The following is a 17,607-nucleotide window of genomic DNA, read 5'->3' as shown; positions in this document are numbered from 1 at the left end:
GTTATGTGAACAACAAATTATGCCCATGCATGTTCGTAAAGAAGTCACACTCCGAATTTATAATCGTTACAGTTTATGTCGATGACATGAACCTCATTGGGACTCCTGCAGAGCTTGAGGAAATTGATGCACACCTGAAATCGGAATTTGAGATGAAGGATCTTAGGAAAACTCGATATTGTCTCAGCCTGGAGATCGAGCATTGTTCGGATGGAATCCTAGTACATCAATCGAATTACACCGAAAAGGTGTTGCGTCGTTTTAATGAGGATAAAGCGAAGCCTTTGAGTACACCCATGGTCGTTCAGACTCTAGATGCTAAACAAGATCCCTTCCATCCAAATGAGGATGAGGAAGAGATTTTGGAACCCGAAGTTCCTTACCTAAGTGCAATTAGGGCTTTATTGTACTTGGCTCATTGCACTAGACCCAACATCTCCTTCCTTGTGAATCTATTGGCAAGATATAGCAATGTGCCCACACGCAGACACTGGAATGGTGTTAAAGACATTTTCCACTACCTCAGGGGTATAACGGATTTGGGCTTGTTCTATACCCGCAAATCTCCGAGTGTTGCCGCCCTCTATGATCCTCGGATTGATTCTTGCCTTGTTGGTTACACAGATGCTAGATATCTGTCTGACCCACATAGAGCATATTCTCAAACAGGTTATGTCTTTACCGTTGGAGACACCGCTATATCTTAGAGGTCTACCAAACAAACGCTAGTTGCGACTTCGTCTAACCATGCTGAGATTTTCGCCCTGCATAAAGCATCACGTGAATGCTTTTGGCTAAGAGAATTTGTGGGACATATTCGAAGCACTAGTGGTCTTACATCAGTCGTTGACCTTTTTACGACGATCTTTGAAAATAATGCAGCATGTATTGAGCAGCTGAAGAAGGGATACATCAAGGGAGACAACACTAAGCATATAGCGCCGAAATTCTTTTACTCATACTAACAGCAACAACATCAGAACATTGAAGTCAAGCAAATCCGTTCCCAGGACAACCTGGCCAATCTCTTTACCAAGTCATTGCCCAAGTCTACATTTCAGAAGTTCGTCCAAGGAATTGGTATGTGTAAATTATCTGAGTTGAATCGCTTGTAGTTCTCTTATTTAGAAGTTATGTCTAACTCAAGGAGAATATCTTGAAGCATTTAATGTACTATTTTTCCCTACGATTAGGAGCATTTTTCCCACTGGGTTTTTGCTACCTAACTAGGTTTTAATGAGGCACCCGTCCTGGGATGATCATACTCCGTTGAGTTCACTACCTTCGTCCAGTTTGACGAGTGTTTTAGACATTATGCATATTTTCTTACTTTTCTTCTTAGTCTATGGGTTTTGCCTATCTTGGGTTTTACCATAGCAAGGTTTTTGTAAATTTTTACAAATGCATACTTCAAAGTAAATTTGAGACTCACGATCACATGTTGTGTCGATGACTTCATCAACTATTCTACCTTATCTGCTGAAGATTTGATGCCATGGTTTGTTGAGTATTTACGCACTCAGGGGGAGTGTTGCAGTCATATTTAGAATAGGAATGTGATTGTGTAAATCCTAGGGAATCTGGGAAAGTATTATATATTCCTATTAGGATTAGATTACCTATTAAATGTTGTAACCCTAAAGGGAAATGTTTTACCCTTTCTACTACTATAAATAAAGGCACAATGGGGTGAATCAAACACACCTCACAATTAAATCAATCTCTCTTCTCCCTAAAGCTTGCCACACCCCCTCTCTCTAACCCTAGATCGCTTAATCTACTCCTAATAAAAATATAAGAGATATTCCAAGATATACTAGGATTTACACAATCACATTCCTAATCTAATAGGACATCAACACTCCCCTTTGAGTGTTTAAATACTCAAGTAAATGGCGCATTAGGTCTTCAATGATGAAGCAAGTACAGTTGATGAAGTCGTTGGTACAATGAGCGAATGCGAGTCTCATATCAACAGAAGAATGCATAAAAAGTAAAACTCACAAAACCTCGCTATGATAAAACCCAAGGTGGGAGAAAAACTCATAAACTAAGGAGAAAAGTGAGAAGTTGCATTAAGTCAAAACTATACGTCTTTTGGACGTAAGAAGAATAGCCCACAAGGGTATGATCAGCCCATGATGGGTGCCTCGTTAAAACCTAGTTAGGTAGAAAAAACCCAGTGCGAAAAATGCTCCTAATTGTAGGAAAAAAGAGTACATTAAGATTAAGTGAGTATACTTCTGGATACTCCCCCTGAGTTTGACATAACTTCCAAATAAGAACTACAAGCATTGCATATGAATAGTTAAGCATACCAATTCCTCGAACAAGCTTCTGGAAGATTGACTTCGATAGTGACGTCGTGTAGAGGTCAGCAAGGTTGTCTGGTATCGGCTTGCATGACTTTAATCTCCTGATGCTTTGCTGATGTAGATGTGGACGCAATATGTCTTGGCGTTGACTTCGTTGATGTATTATGGCTTGGTCAGGTTGATACATGTGGCATAATCTTCATGGATCATCATTGGGACTCAACGATGGATGAAAAACAACATGTACTTCCAATATGTTCAACAAGAACTCCTAACTATGTCTCACGTATGGCATAGTGAAGTAAGGTGAGTCTTGAAACGATTCAAAGATTTCGCAATTAAGGTCACACCGTGGACCTCTAAGATATTGTGATATCCTTTAACGGTAAAGACATAACCATTCGGGGATTTTGCCTTATGCGAGTTTGATACGTAACCAGCATCAGCATAACAAACAAGGCAAGCATCATTCTAAGGATCAAGAGAGTTGGATCCACTCGAGATGCGTTGGGATTTGATTTGCCCAAATTTGTAGTACCTTCAAGGAATGTCTTTAATACCAATTCAGTGGATGCGTGTAGGCGCAGTGCTACATTTTTACCAAGATCAATAGCGAAGGAGATGTTCTGTCTTAATACAATGAGCTAAGTACAATGAAGTGCAAAGTTGAACTTTAGATATGGAATTTCAGATTCCATAACCGCTTCAAGGGTCTCATTTGCATATAACATATAGACGATCAAAGGTATACTCAAACGTAACACATTCGGGGTGTAGTTCGATTAATAGACCAAAATACCGTCAAAACAATGCTTTAACTTTAGGTCAATGCATAAACGAGTTTTCCCAAGATCCATCATCTCAAATTCCATCTTCAAGTGGGAGGCAACTTTCTCAAGCTCTTCAAGAGTCTTAGTGAGATTCGTGTCAACAACATAAACTGTAACTCTAGCAATTTGAAATAAGACTTCATAGTTTAACACGCAAGGGCATAATTCATCCCTGACTGATCAAATAATCACTTAGACGACTATACCACATTCGTCAGATTGTAAATGAACACCTCAAACAAGTTAAGAAGGTGTTCTGTGGTTTTAGAACTATTTGAACCAGTCCATGTAATTCTTTGGGAACTTACATCCGTATCTATATCCCCATGGAGAAAACACTAACCACATTTCATAATGTTGTTATCAATCACAGGACGTTTGAGAAAAACCTTACACCGTAAGACGTGCATCATATCGCATTATTTCATTAATCTCATAACGCTTCCTTTCCCACTTGTAACACAATAGGGTTACCTTAGGCAGTGCAGGAACGATAGGTCCAAACACACTTTAGTAGGGAATTTGACCTAGATTGTAATTTCGGTTGTCCAATCAATTCTACGTTGTCACTTAATCAACGGAACACGGTTCGATATCGTCACTTTTCATTTATGTATGTAGCTACCATATAAGTGAAAACATCATCTATGATAATCTCATGTGAATTCCATTTAGCTCATCCAAACTAGTATACTGATCCAAGAACTTCAAGTCTCAGGAGTAATCCTGATTAATCTCATGAGATGGAAATGATTTGAGATAACGATCGAGTTTAGATTCATTGTTATGTCGTGTCTTCCTCTTCTAGGAAAGTGAATCCTACGAACCGAGTGATCTATCGTGCTCCAGGCTAAGACAGATTGATTGGTTATCCGCCGGTGTATCAGACCGTCCAACAGTGGCGTCCAAACCGTCCAACAAGGACAGCACACCTTCCAAGGATGTTAACTCAACGTCTGTTAAGTACGTCTATCCTGTTTGCAGTCGGTATATAATCTCATCACTTTAGCTAGATCAGAGGACTACGTCTGAAGCAACATTCTGAAAACTAGAATTCATCGCACTTACTTATCACACTTGTGCGGTATGGGGATTGAGATGAGACATAGTGGGCAATGTCCACGTAACTTCGCGCCGTTCTACAGGAACGTTGACGTTCTTATCTCCCCCTAACGGCGAGAAGATTGTCTCATTAAAGTGACAACCCGTAAATGAGCGATAAAGAAATCGCATGTAAAGGCTCAAAGAGAGCTGGTGTGAATGAGAATCATAATCGACAAAAGATATACATCCTTCTTTGAGGACCCATGTTGCTACGTTGCGGCGGCTCAACTTGGCACATGGAATGCACACCCAAATGCGTAAATACGAAAACCATCAGGTTCGTACACAGTAACAAACTGTAACGTCACATAAGTTGGGTGGCAATGGGCCTCAAGGTGGACCAACATAATTGTGTACAAGATCGCATAGCCCTAGGCAGAAACCTAAAACTTTGTACGTTTACCAAAGTTCAGGCGATCATTTAAATTGCGCTTTATGATCGCTAGGTGAGGCTATTTGGGGTCAACATGGGAATTCGATGTTCAATTATAAACCCAAAATATATACTATACTTTATCGAAAACCGTCGATATAAACTCTCAGGCATTATCCAGTATCCTAGACCATAAGGGATAAGTTGGGTGGTCAACCCCAAATCGGCCAAGAGGTTTAGCAGTAATGTGTGTGGACAAACATGTGACCAATTTGTCGATTCATCAACCAAAACCATAAGTGTTTATATGGTTCACGTTTTGGTTGGATTAGTCTAGATATATTCTCTTGAACCCACTGTGAAAAGATGGTCGTTTCATATCTTTGTAAGGAATGATATAGAAAATCAATTTCCCTAATGAGCATGCTTGGTAAAGTGTGCTACAATATCCTTACTTCAGATAAGGAGATGCGTTGTAGCATCATTGTTCGACCTAAGTGTCCCAAAAGGTCATGCCAAAGCAAGTAAACTGTTTAATTATCAGGCTTTAGGTCGGCCATATGTGGTGTATTCCCAGTTGGGAGACAACCCATTGGCCCCAAATCAAAGTTTTAGGCTCATTTTTGGAGGTGGTGCAATGATATTTCACTCTATTTTCTTTAGTGGTTTCATTTATGATCATTGTTCTCTCGAATATCCTTAAAAACTCAATGACAGAGAGAATTTAAGGTCCCTTAAATGATGATGCATTACCATTCATACAATGAGGAGCATGTCAATGCTCTTAATCAGGTTAGATAGACCTGAAATCGTTGTTAGAGATGTGATTTAGGTGTAAAGTTAATGTGTGTAGTACGCATTCATCCAGACAACTAACTTTCCCACATTCCTACCTAATCACGTGTTTAATTGAATAGATCACATGTATACAAGAAACATGATTCATGTGAACACGAAAGATTCCTTGAAACAAGAAACAAGAATAACGTGTACAAAGTAATATTTTTGTGTTTATGATTTTGGGGTTACGATCTCTCTCAAATTTGGTCCTCTGATTCTATCTTCGTAGGGTGTAGGTTTGTGGATGAGTTGTTGATCCAAAGGGCCGTCGGGGCTGAAGGAAGATTTGTGAAAAACAAGTTCATTTGAGCAACATCAACAACATGCAATTAACAATTAAAAGGCGGAATCATGTTTATATGCACTCAAAAACAAAACTTAACCCATGAACTTCAAAGCCTAGTAGATAGGTGAACCAAGACTCAACTCAAAACAAAGTGAGTTGAGAAATCAATACCTTTGTAGATTCCTCTTTGCATAAGCAAAGGCTAATCACCCAAAGAGAGGGCCTTCATTCCTTGCATCTTAGATCCATGGATTTGGATGGATGAAAAGGTTTCTCCAAGTTCCCAAAATTGAGAACCTCTAAGTTTCCACACCAAGGTAAGATTGGAGAAGAAATGAGTGACCTTGAGGAAGTAAGATTGCTAGATGTTTTCCTCAAGGGTGGCCGGCCATTTTAGAGAGAAAGGAGAGTTTGTTTTCATCTTTACTCCTTAGAAAAACCCTAAGGATGAAATGGCTATAAAGATGTCTTTATACCACCTCACAATGGAGTGGCAAACTTGCAATTAAGCCAAGTTCACTACCCTCCTCTAAATGGCCGAATTTAAGGGGATTTATTGGGCTATTTGGGCCTTTGTGAATCATTATTTATTAAGTTGTCATACAACTTAAGTCAATGGACTTGACGTTCGAAGCCCATTGGGCCTTAAGGTCCAAAACTATCCCGAGGTCTTTAACGAACTTATTCGTTTGATTAATTAACATATTAATTAATCCTTGCCATAAATAATTAAACCATTTAATTATTCTTACTCATCTCCGTTGAATCTTCAATCTTTACCTTACACGGTGTACGATCCATTAGGTTCCTTTTAGCGAGGCAGTGGGCGATTCAAACTCTTTCAAATCGATTGTGAATTGGAACTTACTTTCAATTCTCCCGTTAGTGATAATACACTTTTAGGGCTTCCACAAACCATGGTTGACGCCTAGCAGCATGTCATGGTTACCCAAGCTAATCAGAAGAGGTGGAGAACCTATTCAGTTTTAGGATTACAAATGCAATACGGTCTTTCTCTAATACAATACTCTTGACCACATTGTTTGGTTTGATAGTTTATTCATGTCTACTATCCAATGTGAGTCTTGTGCTTATATGATTACCTTGAATGTGATTTGGAACACATTCCAACATCTCATTCATACTCTGGCCAGAGATTCTAAATCATATCATAGAGTATTCTCCCTCAAACAGTTTGAAGGTTAGAGATCCCTTGTTGCGCATTCACTTGCCTCCATGGCTAAGTGGCTTAACCCCAACGATGTCGTGGACACCCTCCTGATGGAGTGACTTTGACATAATCAAAGATTAAGGACCTAACCACAAGACAACTGTGATGCCTCAGGTCAAAAGACTACTTTGCATTATCCCAACCATGAGTTCTCATGTGACATGAATATGAGAACTCTTCGTTGATCGTGTTCAGTGAACTCATTCTCTATTGAGCACCTACATGCTTGTCTTGATGTCACACACACCAATGACTCGAGACTAGTCACTCTCCCTGAGAGAAGACATAGCACGTACTGATCTTAACGGACTGTCAATGCCCAATTGACAATCCTATGATCAGGAATGTTTAGGATGTGTCAACGAAAGAATGGTCTCATGAATCTAACTTCTTTAGATCGCATTCTTCCAATCACATATTCCTTGGACTTATCGTTTAAGCATATAACATTTATATGAGACGGCTCAAACAATAATCTTTGCCCTTAATATTAAACTAGATTAGTTTAACATGTGAAATGTCCATAAAGTATCATCATATGATTGGTTTTAGGGCACATTTCCAACAGGGGCTTGATCTAAGGATGAACAGTTGATGAACGGATCTTCAAGGGGCGTTGGGCTTAATCTTGAAGAATGGGTGTATGGATTTCTTCAAGGGCTTTTGGGCTTGATCTTGAAGGTTGATGGATGAGCAGATCTTCAAGGGCTTTTGGGCTTAGTCTTGAAGAACGATTGGATGTGTGGATTTGTTGAGGTTGTTGATCCAAAGGGCCGTTGGGGCTTGATCTTAGGATGAACAGTTGATGAACAATGAACACTTTCTTCAAGGGCCGTCGGGGCTTGATCTTGAGTTGGTGGAAGTTCTTCAAGGGTCGTTGGGGCTTGATCTTGAAGGAGGATTTGACGAAGAAACAAAGAGTGCTTTCTTGATCCTTCGGGATTTTCTTGAAAGCTTTAGAACTTTAAGGCTTCAAGGTTTTGGTGTGTGTGGGGAGTATTCTCTTCCATTTTGGGAGTAGAGAAATGTATTTGTGAATTGGTTGATGCTTGATACCTTGATGGAGAAGCCTATTTATAGGCTTTGAGAGTGAATCACCACCATTCATTTTTTTGGTGAAATGAGTGGAGGTTGTAGGTGAAGTGAGTGGAGATTGTAGGTGAAGTAAGTGGAGGTTGTAGGTGAAGTAGGTGGAGGTTGTAGGTGAAGTAAGTGGATGTTGTAGGTGAAGTAAGTGTGTGAGGTTGGTGAAGTAAATAAATGTTGTAATTTTAATACATTGGTTAACATTTATTTTACTGAAATTTCGATGTCTACAAATGCCCCCACTTCAAGGCGCGTCGTAGACATGTGCTTGTCACGTGTAGAAGATGCGTTTTGAAGTCCCTTAATGTAGATGTCAACCCAAGGGCCGTCGAGGCTTGATCTTGAATTGGGCTGGAAATTTCTTCAAGGGCCATCGAGGCTTGATCTTGAGTTCGACTGGAGGATTTTCTGGTTTCCTCCAATCGTTGATTTTCCACAGGCTTAGTCTTGAACTAGGCTGGAGGATTTTTTTGGTCTCCCCCGAAGGTCTGAACTTACTCCTTTTATCTGGAGTTGAATTTGATTCAAGGGTGGTGAACACTTGATTTTGAATCGGACTTGTGATTTCTTCAAGGGCCATTGAGGCTTGATCTTGAACTGGGCTGGAGGATTCTTTTGGTCTCCCCCGAAGGTCTGAACTTACTCCTTTTATCTGGAGTTGAATTTGATTCAAGGGTGGTGAACACTTGATTTTGAATCGGACTTGTGATTTCTTCAAGGGCCATTGAGGCTTGATCTTGAACTGGGCTGGAGGATTCTTTTGGTCTCCCCCAAAGGTCTGAACTTACTCTTTTCATCTGGAGTTGAATTTGATTCAAGGGTGGTGAACACTTGATTTTGAATCGGACTTGTGATTTCTTCAAGGGCCATTGAGGCATGATCTTGAACTGAGCTGGAGGATTCTTCTGGTCTCCTCCGTCCGTTGATTTTCCTTTGTGCTACTCTTGAACTGAGCAGCGGGATTCTTTTGGTCTCCCCCCGAAGGTCTACGAGCGGTTTCAGGATATGGCAGGCAAGTACGAGGTGGAGGTGCTGACCTGTTTCTTTGTTCAATCTTTCCAATTCGTATTGAATACGAATTGGAAAGATTGAAGTTTCCTTGTCCCTTCTCTGGTAGTGTATCAACCGTTGAAGATGACTACTCGAGCAACGCTAGGTAAGCAACCAGGCAAAGGTTCCAGGTAGTCGGTTCCAGATCGGAAGACTGACTCCAAGTGCCGGCTGATTGCTCTCTTTCACTTTGTCATGCGAGTAATAACAAAGACAAAGGAAAAGACAGGGAAAAAAGCATGATATGAGATACCTTTGCTTTCAAAGAAGCAGTGAATGAATCAGCACATATATTTGCTGTGCTTGTCTCCACATGCTTCGATGTATCATTTTCACTTGCCTTACTTGCTCCCTTTGCAGAAGTGGTATTTCCTTATGCAGGTTTAGCATCTTCTCTTGTAGTATTTGTCCTCTGATGCAGGAGTTGAATGCAAACCTTGCATTTGAATGGACCCTCACTTCTTGGTGGCAGCGCAAGTTTAAGTGGAGGTTCCGACATATTGCTTTCTCTGTCCTTGTCTTGGCAGGTCGTCTGAGATTTTCCAATCAGCCGGGATTGGATGATCGGCAAGAAAGTCTGCTAGCGCTTGTCCCTTGACGGCTTTAGCTGGGACGTAGATGATCTCATATTGATTAAGAAGCAAAGCCCATTTAGCGAGTCGCCCTGTCAAGACTGGCTTAGTCATAACGTATTTGACAGGGTCGGCTTTAGCAACCAAGTGGATGGTGTAAGCATGCATGTAATGTCTGAGTTTCTGAATGGCAAACACCAAAGCGAGGCACATCTTTTCTATTGGGGAATAGTTCAACTCAGCGCCGGTGAGAGTTCGACTGAGGTAGTAAAGTGCTCCTTCTTTTTGGGATTCATTCTCTTGTGCCAAGAGTGCTCCGATTGAACTTTCCTGAGCAGCAATATACAATATGAGTGGTTTCCCGAGCACAGGTGCCCCCAGGATAGGTGGACTTGACAAATATTTCTTTATGCTTTCAAAAGCATTATGGCATGTTTTGTCCCATACGAATGGAACATCTTTCTTCATAAGGCGACTAAACGGTTGACAACGCCCTGCGAGGTTGGAGATGAAGCGTCTGATGAAGGCTAGCCGTCCTTGTAGACTTTTCAGCTCGCGCAGGTTTCTTGGCTCGGGCAGACAAGGTGCGTTTGGTGCCGTTTGCAGTTTCAGCTCGTGCAGGCAAGGAGCGTTTTGGTGCCTTCTGCAGTTTCAGCTCGTGCAGGCAATGAGCGTTTGGTGCCATTTGCAGTTTCAACTCGTGCAGGCAAGGAGCGTTTGGTGCCGCTTGCAGTTTCAACTCGTGCAGGCAAGGAGCAATTGATGTCGCCTTTTATGCTCGTGCAAACCAGGAGCGTTGGTTGTCGCCGTTTATGCTCATGCGGACCAGGAGCGTTGGTTGTCGCCTTTTATGCTCATGCGGACCAGGAGCGTTGGTTGTCGCCTTTTAGGCTCGTGCGAACGAGGAGCTTTTGGTTGTCGCCTTTTAGGCTCGTGCGAACGAGGAGCTTTTGGTTGTTGTTGTGGATTTGTCAAGCGATCTGGGAGAGGCGTTCCTCACAATCTTCATAGGAAGGAGCCTTGACCGAGTAATTGAAAAAGTCTTCTGGGAAGAGGTCGCACATTGTGATGGGGATGGACGATCTTTGTGTCGAAATTTCATTATCTTCAACACTTTCACATTGTTCTGGAGGTTGACAAGAGCTGTTTTGCCCCCTTTTCGACTGATAAACTTGTGGACAAGATGGTTGATGCTTGTCCAATTTCTTCGAAGCGATCTTCGAACTGCATTCCTCACAATCTTCATAGCAATGAGCCTTGATCGAGTAATTGAAGACGTCGTCGAGGAAGAAAAGATCCCGCATGAACGATCTTTGTGTTGTAATTTCATCATCCTCAACATTTTCATGTAGCTTTGAAGGTTGACGGTAGTTGCTTTGCCCTCTTTCCGATTGGTGCACTTGTGGAGAAGACATATGTTTCTCGTGCAGTTTCTTCGGAGTGACATGAGTCCATCCTTCAATTTCACTTGACTTGGAGCATGCCCCCAACAGTCGAGGTGAAGACTTTGAGTCGAAAGAGCCAGAAGTGACATCTTTCTTAGGGATTTCATCTTCAGTGCCGTTCTCTTGGGTTTGTTGGCATGAAGATTTGTCAGTGTGGACGATGATGCGCCTCCTTACCTTCAGTGGTCCTTTTGTGTCGACCTCTAGGATTGTTTGGCGCTTCATCCTTGAAGGAATCAAGCTTCGAACGTCGCATTTTTCTGCTAACCCATCGAACTTTTCTTCCTTTGGTGTTGTCTTCCTCTTTCCAAAAGGCTTCTCATTATCTTCAAATCTTTCCGAAGCTGATCGTCGCAGAGGAGAGATAGCTGTGTTGCTTTGTTTCTTAGGCTTTAACAACCTTTCAAAAACAGAGCTTTGGGATGTTGGCGCGTTAAGCCTCTTGAAGACAGAGGTTCGGCCTTGATTACCAATGCGATTAAGCACTGAAATTCTGGAGCTTGAATGGCTCATCCTATCGAAGACCGACGTCCGAGGGGCGGGTTTAGGCTCTTCTTGGTCTTATTCAATGCTCACGCTGACGTATTGAGCGCTATTGTTTTTCGCTTTGTTTGAAATCATCACAGGTGCATTTGGTGTGAAGCCAAGTCCAGCTTTGTTGTTGTCAACTCCGTAACCATGCTCCTTCAACTTCTTTTGAGTTTTGGTGAGGTCACGATCTTTGTCGTTGACGGTGTTTGAAACCTTTTTTCCAAGATTTGAAGAGGAAGCAAAGTCATGCCTAGCCTTCTTCGGTCCTCTTAGTTGGAAGAGAGCTTGGTTTCACTATGACACCATGTTGCGCCTCCAGAAGGTTGATGAGTCTGGCAGTTTGCAAGTTTTTCTCATCTGCAGTCTTTATCAGCTTTGCAATTGTTTCCTTCATCTGAACCAGCTATTTTTCAATGGAGGTAGTGCCGATGGTCATGACTTGTTCTTTGTTTGAAGCCATGGAGTGTGCTTGAGTATCTTGAACGGAGACAGAGATGAGAGGTAGAGATTGTCCCACTGGGCGTGCCAAATTTGTACGGAAATTTCTTGAAACAAGAACACGCGTACAAAAATAATATTTTTGTGTTTATGATTTTGGGGTTACGATCTCTCTCAAATTTGGTCATCTGATTCTATCTTCGTAGGGTGTAGGTTTGTGGATGAGTTGTTGATCCAAAGGGCCGTCGGGGCTTGATCTAAGGAAGAACAATTGATGAACGGATCTTCAAGGGGCGTTGGGCTTAATCTTGAAGAATGGGTGTATGGATTTCTTCAAGGGCTTTTGGGCTTGATCTTGAAGGTTGATGGATGAGCAGATCTTCAAGGGCTTTTGGGCTTAGTCTTGAAGAACGATTGGATGTGTGGATTTGTTGAGGTTGTTGATCCAAAGGGCCGTTGGGGCTTGATCTTAGGATGAACAGTTGATGAACAATGAACACTTTCTTCAAGGGCCGTCGGGGCTTGATCTTGAGTTGGTGGAAGTTCTTCAAGGGCCGTTGGGGCTTGATCTTGAAGGAGGATTTGACGAAGAAACGAAGAGTGCTTTCTTGATCCTTCGGGATTTTCTTGAGAGCTTTAGAACTTTAAGGCTTCAAGGTTTTGGTGTGTGTGGGGAGTATTCTCTTCCATTTTGGGAGTAGAGAAATGTATTTGTGAATTGGTTGATGCTTGATACCTTGATGGAGAAACCTATTTATAGGCTTTGAGAGTGAATCACCACCATTCATTTTTTTGGTGAAATGAGTGGAGGTTGTAGGTGAAGTGAGTGGAGGTTGTAGGTGAAGTAAGTGAAGGTTGTAGGTGAAGTAGGTGGAGGTTGTAGGTGAAGTAAGTGGATGTTGTAGGTGAAGTAAGTGTGTGAGGTTGGTGAAGTAAATAAATGTTGTAATTTTAATACATTGGTTAACATTTATTTTACTGAAATTTCGATGTCTACAATTCAATTAACTCATATTCGAGGACAATATCAATAAGATTATCCTTAAGTAAAACATACACCAAACTTGAATCCAAGAACATGGAAAACTGTTCACAAAGTAAATGGTTTACTAAGGGGATTTGACCAACAAGGCCATCCATGTCAAAATTCTGCTATCCCAATGATGTTTGGTGGAGCAAAATTAGTCTCACATATTGACTACTAGAATGGTACTCCTTAACAACATTGGTAGGGGCACAAACAGGTGCATAACCAATTATCTATTTCATCGATACGAAAGTAGATTCTGCAGGGTTGAGGTTCAAGAATATTATCCCTTATTCTTGAAGTTTTAGGTCTTAGGTGCCAAGGATCATGATTTGGGCAAGATGCCACACCTTGGCAGTCCCTAATTATACCATATGTTTATGGTAGTAATCAGATCCGAGAATTTGGTAAACTTCTGCTTTCTACACTTGTTGCTTCAGGAGCGAGTTAGAAACATGGAAGGACGAGAAAAGTATTATCCAATCAAAATTCGATCAGATTTATAAACTTTAGAATTGTACTCATTCATGGATGTAATCATGGTGTGCTTCAGGCAATGTCTTTCATGATTAAACAGTCCATAAGAGCGAGCCAAAGAGCTATGGAATCCTCGTTCGGGAGGTATTTCCATTAGTAGTGTTTTGGGCATAGGTTTTCGAATGAAGATCATGGCGGAGGCTTATTCAACTTTTCCATGCCATGGTTGGCTTCAATGATTTCTCAACTTCTTGATAGTCAAGTGGAGATACATGTCTTGTACCCCACATAAAGTGGTTTATATTAGAAACGTCCAAATAAGGGAAATTGAACTTGTGACGGTTTGACAATCCACTGAATTAGAGGGAACAAGATTGTGATTAGTGTTATGGGAATGAATCATCCATAAGCATCAAAGTTAGAACATTCGAGTTCTAAGACATGGTTTTCATGAAAAACGTTGGGTTTTCATGGGTGTGTTGTTTTCTGAAAACTTCAAGTTTCAAAGGCACTAAATTTGAAACTACAGGTTCAATTTAGTTTATGAACATTTAGTTCATAAAAGAGATGTTCCTGCAAGAACACAGAATGCAATATACAACTAAGTGTAGTGAATTTAAGGTTATTCGGGAACTCAAGTGTGAGTGCTTCGGGACTATGAAAGTATGTTAACGATTCAAAGTATAAAAATAAATTATTGAATCATTAATGTCCAAAAGTGATATTCAGGTTAATAATTTTGGATTCATTATCAGATTAATGGACTACATGTCACTTTTAATTAATTCAATAGATTGGGGTCAAACGGGATCGATCGTAGAAGCAAAAATAATAATAATATTCAAGTTAAAATTATTTAAAATGCTAAAAATTAGCATTGAATTCAAAAAAAACCGTAGCCCAATAACATTGGCTCATGGGTGCCATGAGCCGAAAGGCTCGGGGTGGTTGCAAAAACAGCCCACGGGGTGGTCTTCAGGCCACGGACCAAATCTGGGAGCTCAGTGGCAACGGCCACTGGCGTTTGGGTCAGGGGGTTGGGCACGGGAGCAGGCCCAGAAAAATTGCTGGCCTTGGGTTCGAGTTTATAGGACCATGGCAGAGGCAAAACCCAGCAGGCTGGGCTGCGGGTAACGGGCCAGATAGCAGGAGAAAGCCCAGCAATCAAAAGCTACTGGCAGTCGGGCCGGGTTCACAAAGACAAGCCCAAGAAGGCTGCTGGCTTCCTTAGGGAGCAGACTGGGGCTTCAGGCCCATGCCAGTCAACCAGGCCGAAGACGTGTGGTTGCAGCAAGGCCTAGAAAGTTGATGCCGAGGTTGTGCCACGGTGATGGTGCGGTGGGTGTGCTGCACCCTGTCCAATTTTCTCTTCTTTTTTTTTTTGTGAAAATTGTTAGGGTTAAGGAAAGCTTAACTTGCTTCTAATTTATGAATAGACTTTGACTCACCTATTCCACATAGCAAAAATTGCGTAATGCATGAAACAAATATATATATTGACAAATATATGAACATATACAATACATATACATATATATATATATATATATATATATATATATATATATATCAGAAGGAAAATATAAATATAGGGGTTCATGCATCATGGGGAATGTTTTCATGCTTCAAGGTCGTTTCAAATATCTTATTTTATTTTAAGCGTACCTGATTGGCAGAAAACAAATACAAGCCTTTGAATTTGTAGAAGTTCCTTGTCGGAAAGCTGGAATTGCATCTCCAATGTGTTGTATCACATTCAACATAGAAAAAATAAATTGAATAAATAGCATGTAGATCAACTCAAAATAATAAATTAATCATAAAAAGAATGATTAAAAGGTAATACTCCCCAAATTGAAGATCAAACTCTCTTTAGCGCAGCGTCAAGAGCGTGCTGATAACGTGTTGTAGGCATAATTTACTGAACAATTATGGAGGCCAGAAAGAGAGAGAAGAAGGAGATGTGTAATTGTGAATGTGTAGGGAAGATTAATTCCTTACCCTTTAGGATTACAACATTTAATAGGTAATAGGAATATAAGAGATATTTCAAGATATATTAGGATTTACACAATCACATTCCTAATCTAATAAGACTGCAACATTTGTGAATAGCAATCATCATTGTCTATCTTTGTTTTTTCCAGCAAATGAATTTGTACAAAGACAATTATGATTTAACGTGAATAATAAGGACAATTTTACTGCCTTTACCTTTGCCTTATTCTTACTTTTCTAAAAGAGGTGAAGAAGCTCTAAGAGAGTAGCCGTATCTTGTTTCCATCAAAAGAGGACAAATGGCCCAAAACAAAAAGAAAAGGGCCTGGGTAAAATTGGAATATTGATAGTTGGAGGTGGTCCAGAAATGCAGAGAAGGACCGACGGGAGGCAACTCGAAGATAAAGATGCACGTGACACCCCAATTTGCCCATCAGTATCGTATGCATCATATTGTTAAGACATTTCTTCTTAAATCTTCTTATGCTTCTAATCTCTATCTCTATGAATATACAAGCATTCTCAAGAAATACTACTTCCTTTCCTACATATTATGTTTTTATGTCAACAGTTAAGAGATTTGTACTTGACACCTTTTAACATTGAAAAAGGAAAAATATCACTTGACCAAATGACCAATACCTAGTTGATTTTGGTCTACCATAGAACACTTAATTATGTTTTAGTTGTTTTTTTTTTCAAGGACCGCCTGATGGCTTCGCCACTATGGCAGTCCACCTTTTCAGAAGTTGGGAAGACTCACAGAAGGATTTCAACTTCCTCCTGATCACCATCGTGTGATTCATCAGTGCCAAGAATAGAAACCAAGACTAGCTGTGTAGAATATGAACTTGAAGATATGTTTTAGTTGATCGTTAAATAAGTTATTTTGCCTGCAAATATAGCAAATAGAGTAGGGAAGTCGACGTCTAAAACTTTCTTATATATCATATTTTTATTTTATTTTATAAAATAGATGATTAGGCGGTATTAGTTGTACAAAGTAGGGCACAAAACGACCACCCTCGAAACCAAAGGTGAAAAATCGTACACTCTTCGAGAGCTAACCACCCTTCCCTCCATGGTAGTAGAGGGGGCGAATTTGTTACTACAATTCAACGTTTAATTCCTCCGTTTGAAACCAACCCAACAGTTTCTATAGAACTGATTACCATCAATTTTTATATACTATTGAAGAAAATTTGATGTGCCCCGGAAATATATTCCTTTGTGTTTACAACAGTATTTTGGTTACACGAAATATTATTGTTCGGTTGTAGCGCAAATTTTTAGTTACTATGAATAGTTGAATATGAATCCTAAACAATGGGGTTGAAAAACAAGTGGTTAATTATTCAAATATAAATAAATACAGAAATGGGCAAGTCGGTAGAGTAGAGGTGGAAGCTGCCTGCCCACTCACAGTTGATCAGAAAAATGCGTCAGAAATCTTCAAATTGCACTTTTTGAATGGAAATCACAGCTTCCATGCGCCCTAAAGAGTAGTCAGCAGCACAACAGTAAAGAGCTGGAAGATGGGATATCATATCAGATCAAATGGACGACTCGATTGATGACTTCGGATGTTTCTGCGTTCTAGTGGAAGAGACAAGTCGCATTCAGCAAACGGTGCTCACCTGTCACGTCCCACTTTATCGGAACTGTGATAACTTTACACCATGGGCTTGCGGGCCCACTTCCCATCTCCTCTCCTCCCCTGTCCTCTCCTGTAGAACGAGATTTATATACATAAAGCAGATTTATCGTCATCATAATATATCGATTCATGATTAATATCATGTATATGTTTTAAATATAACGTTATAGTATAACCAGGGACGAACCCATGAATAGACAAGGACGTCAGCTGACTCTCTGAATCTGATGAATCTCTATAGATGACTTAGGTGTTGTTTCTTTAAAAGTTGGAGTTGCCTTTCATGCATTGCCATCAACTGCTTGATATAATGCCTTGAAGAGGGGTTACCCTTATTATTATTATTT

The sequence above is a fragment of the Pyrus communis genome, chromosome 15 (genome assembly GCF_963583255.1).
Source record: "Pyrus communis chromosome 15, drPyrComm1.1, whole genome shotgun sequence".
In the NCBI taxonomy this organism is placed as follows: domain Eukaryota; kingdom Viridiplantae; phylum Streptophyta; class Magnoliopsida; order Rosales; family Rosaceae; genus Pyrus; species Pyrus communis.
This window is presented reverse-complemented; position numbering follows the sequence as displayed.